The sequence below is a fragment of the Epinephelus moara genome, chromosome 19 (genome assembly GCF_006386435.1).
Source record: "Epinephelus moara isolate mb chromosome 19, YSFRI_EMoa_1.0, whole genome shotgun sequence".
In the NCBI taxonomy this organism is placed as follows: Eukaryota; Metazoa; Chordata; class Actinopteri; order Perciformes; family Serranidae; genus Epinephelus; species Epinephelus moara.
Genome location: NC_065524.1, coordinates 6,747,826 through 6,752,930, shown reverse-complemented (window position 1 = coordinate 6,752,930; position 5,105 = coordinate 6,747,826).

Below are 5,105 nucleotides of genomic sequence, written 5' to 3'. Positions count from 1 at the left end.
AGGCGTGTGAAGCTCCAGGTGACACGGTCGTGTGTCCAGGCATTGCACTTTTGGAAAAACAGGACCCTTTTAACTCAGAGAGGCTCTCTGGGGAACATTCCATCACAGAGGACAGTAGTATCCACAGATGCCTTGCTGACAGGTTGGGGAGCAGTCTGGGAAGGAAGGATGGTGAGGGGTGTGTGGAAGCCTCCTTGGATAGGCGAACACATCAATGTGTTGGAGTTGAGAGATTAAGTAGATTTACAACTAGGCACTGATGTTAGGTAAGTTGTATCCAGCTGAGAGAAGACTAATCCAGCTGAGAGAAGACTATGAATACCTGGTTGTTGATGTGTCCATCACATACCGAAAAAATAATGCAGTCCATCTGGCCTTGGTGGAATTTCTCCCCTTCATTCAGGGAAGACACTCCTCCACAGTGTACCATATAAATCACCAGGGGGGCACCAGGTCCCTTCGCTGTCTCCAGGTGGCCAAAAAGCTCTGGCTTTGGGCCTTTCCCCATCTGGCATCCCTCAGAGCAGTGTATGTTCCAGGGGTGGAGAATCAGGCAGCAGATCTCCTGTCCAGGACAGGCCCCCTTCCAGGCGAGTGGAGGCTACATCCGGAGGTGGTAGTGCTACTGTGGTCCCGGTTCGGCAGAGCTCGGACCGATCTGTTTGCGTCAGCGAAGACAACCCACTGCGAGAAGTGGTTTTCCCTGACAGGTCTGGGGGCTCCCACAGATGCTCTGTCTCAAGAATGGCCAGAGGGCTTGTTGTACACTTTTCCACCACAGCCTCTGATTCCCCATGTACTCCACAGAGTTGCCACAGGTCATTACAACGTGCTGTTAATAGCGCCTCGGTGGCCGGGGAGGTGTTGGTTCCCAGCACTCCTCCAGCTGATTCACGGCCAACCATGGCCCCTGCCACTCAGGGCAGATCTCCTGTCCCAGGCAGGCGGTCAGATTTGGCACCCCAAACCTGCAACTCTTCAGCTATGGGCATGGCCGCTTCGCGGCCTCTCCCTCAGGAGTTGGATGAGGCCGTCAGGGAGACCATAAACAATGCTAGAGCTCCTTCCACACGTGCTAGCTACAGCCAAAAATGGAGAGTGTTCTCAGAATGGTGTCAAAGCAGGCAGATAGACCCTGTTACATGTTCTATTCACTTTGTTTTGCGTTTCCTTCAATCATTGTTGGATTCTGGGAGGGCATCGAGCACTATTAAGGTCTATGCAGTTGCCATTTCTTTCTTCCATGCAGCAGTAGATGGCATGTCAGTGGGGAGGCATTCGTTAGTGTCTCAGTTTATTAAAGCAGCATACCGGCTGCGGCCAGGCAGGGTGCTGAGAGCTCCTTCATGGAATCTCCCCTTGGTGCTGAGGTCGCTGACTCGACCCCCTTACAAGCCTGTTGAGCAGGCAGACCTGAAGTCCCTTTCTTTGAAGACTGTGTTCCTCTTGACTATATGCTCAGCCAAGCAAGTGGGCGAATTGCGTGCTTTGTCTGTGAGTGAGGAGTGTTTGAGGTGGAAGGCTGATAATACTGGGGTGTCACTGTGGCCAAATCCCTCGTTCCTCCCTAAAGTAGTGAACTCGCAGACACTGAACCAAGTAGTTGAGATTAGTTCATTTCAACCAGAGTCAGCCCCAGATTTGGGGGCCATAGATCTGCAGACACTGTGTCCACTTAGGGTGCTAAGGGCTTACTTGTCACGCACTCAGTCCCTGAGACGCTCACACTCACAACTATTTTTGTGTTATGGTGGGAAAAGATTGGGGCTTCCAGTGTCTAAACAACGTCTGTCACACTGGGTGGTTGACGCCATTTCTCGGGCATACTGTGGACAAAACCTTCTTGTTCCTGATAATCTGGTAGCACATTCTACTAGAAGTGTGGCTACTTCCTGGGCTGCATTAAGAGGGGTGCCACTGGCAGAGATCCATGCTGCAGCATCATGGAGTACTCCATGTACTTTTTCCCGTTTTTACAGGGTCAACGTGGCAGCGCCGACACCACTGGGCTCGGCTGTCCTCTCAACTGCGGGAGGTGGAAGGGCTGAAGTGGAGCCCGTCGTTCCTCACGACACTGATGGTACTAGTCATCCAAGGTGAAAAGACCGTGGTGACGGTCTGAGTGAGGTCGAAATAGATCGTAAGTTATGACTATAACTATGGATCTATGAGACTGAACGATGACGTCACCATCTCCTTGTAGCTCGGAACAGGATGAGGCGTTCCAGGCAGGAGGAAGAGGCATGTTCACCTGGATGTATTTATAGACGATGAGCCAAGCCTCCTAAGGTCAGTCACATGACTTTGTTGATATAAGATCTCGAGGATAGGTAGAAGGATGGCATCATTCAAGGTGAAAAGACCGTGGTGACGGTCATCGTTCGGTCTCATAGATCCATAGTTATAGTCATAACTTACGTTATGAAGAGATAAGACAGAGCCCTCTCCTCTTATATGCTTTACTCACGAGTGTGTGAATTGACCTGGATACGAAGCGTCCGCAGCGCCAAATAATATAACGGTAGTTTCTAAAGAGCTAAGACAAAAAAATAAATAAATAAATCAGCAGCGGCGGTCATATTTCAGCAGGAGAGCACCACCGCTGCTAGCTGCATATAGGGAAAACACTGTTGCTCAATGGATTTGTTCTGTTTTGGAATACACAGTATTCTTCCAAATTAGTGTTAGTGTATTTTAATATTGAAAATTTCGCTTCAACAAGCTCTCTCTTTTTTGACCGTACACCTGTTTGGATCCCTGAGAATAATGCCCAACAACATTGCTCAAAAAGTTGCTCTGTGTATCATCAGTCTAACAGTTGTGTTGGTGAATCAAAATGAATGAGGGCTGCACAATATTAGACAAAACTGACAATGTGACGATGATTTTGTATACTGCGATATGTATTGCAATATACAGTGTATTGCAATAACTTGAATAGCTCTATTTGGAAAGAAGTCATCATTTGGGCTTTGGAAAGGCTGTATTTGCATGAAATATACATTTTATAATCAAACTGTCATGGAAATTGAGAACTTCACAACCTAAAGTATTAACCAGCAAAATAAATATGGCATATTGCCTTTGACTAATATTATATTGATATGATGAAATTATACTGCGAGTCTCACAATGTGACTATTGCGATGGTGATGCTCTAATGATATTGTGCAGCCCTAAATTTAATTGAATTCTATGGTTCATCATAGAAAAATAACCAGTTTTTGGATTGGATTTATGACCCCTGGACCATTTTTGCACTGCATAGGAGTGATCCCCATCAAGTTGTTGGAAGTAACTAAGTAACTTCTGCTTTAACAAGTTGTTGGAAGTAACTAAGTAACTTCTGCTTTAAGTACATTTAAAACAAACTACTTTTTACTTTTACTTGAGTAGATTTTTAGAAGGGTAGCTTTACTTGTACTTAAGTAGAATTTCATCAAAGTAAAGGTACTTTTCCTTGAGTAGAATTTTTCAGTACTTTTTCCACCTCTGGTTGAGCTGAGGTGTGATTGCCCTAACTGGGAACACCTTGTCAGTGTTCCTGAGCTACTTAAACCTCCCTGCCCAGATGCTGCTGGTCCCTCATTAAGCTGGTACTCTGTTGTGTTGCCTTATTTTTGTTTTACACTGACAACATGCGCCTCATATTAAATTCGCCACATTTTAAGTGTTAATGGTAAATGCAGTCAATTGAAGCAATAAATTCCTCCGTGCGTGCTGTATTGACAGAAAAGCTTAGTTTTACCAAGTTTTCATTTTCACACAGCTGATATTACAATGCCTACATGCAAAAGGATGCTCAAGATGCTCAACCCTCAAATACTCGTTCATGAACAGAGAGGTAGACGAGACCTCAGCAAATAAAAATCTACATGGATGGAGACTGTGATGGGTAAATGGTACTCTGTTCCTCTTTCATCAGAGTGAACTAAATAGTAGACAAGAGTCGATCTGTTACTTTGTTGAATGTGAGATATCTTTTTGTTGCAGTGAGAGAGACTGCACTGCCATCTGCTGGCAGTGGATGTGCCCTCTGCAGTGCCTGTTGATCACAGTGAGGAAAAAGCCAAACTGGTGTGCTCAAGTTATCTGTGCTCTGGAGCATGGAAAACATGGACCTAAAATTACTTAGTTTTCCAGTGGATTAAAATACATTTATCATGAACACACACCAGGACCTTTGTTTGACTGGTCACAAAGATGCAGAAAGCCCCTCATAGTTGTTCCACAGTTGATGGAAAGTGTCTGTCCCCAGACAAACAGGATGAAGGGAGGACACAGACTTCACAGCACAAAAAAGAGATTGCAATAATTAATAGAACAAGTTTGGATTGTTAAGGTTTTTAAATATATATATCAACAAATCATGAAGTGGGCTTATTTGGAACACCCATGGGCTTAAAGGGTACATTACGTACCCATTAAGCCAATGCCAGACTTTTGACATATTTTGACAAATTAAACAAGAAAAACATTAAAATTGGTATAAATGAATTATTGACAATTCAAATGAGAGATTAGACTATCATTTTAACTTAAATGTTCTCACTTAAATTGGGGCGGTATATATTAAAAATGCCTGAAAAGCAGATTGCATGGGCTTAATAGGGACGTCTCAATTTCACAATGTTTCACTAAACACAGTTTTCAAAAAAGTGTAAATCAGAACTAGGGATGGTATAAGATTTTCCCGGTGCGATAGCCGTCTCAGTAAATATAATGGTTTATCACAATTATTATGATTATTGTTTGCTGATCCTGTAAGTTTATTTATCTCCTTTAACTTTAGCTTATATTGTAGTTATGCTATGTAGCGTGTGAAATAGAGTATGGTGAATGTGCTAGGAAAGGTAGTATCAGCACTACTTCTACCTGGAGCTCGCATGTACGGAGCCTGGGTTTGGTTGAAGGTGGCAGGGCTGTTTGGGCTGAGAAAGCCATGTGTAAGTAAGGTAAAGGAGGTTATCTGAGAAAGCCATGTGTAAGTAAGGTAAAGGAGGTTATTGGGTTGGTGTGGGGAGCAGTGAGACCCGACATTGGGGGAGTGTCTCTGGGACGCCAGAGATCACTGTCTAGCCTCCTGGAGGTGTCGTGGGACCAAC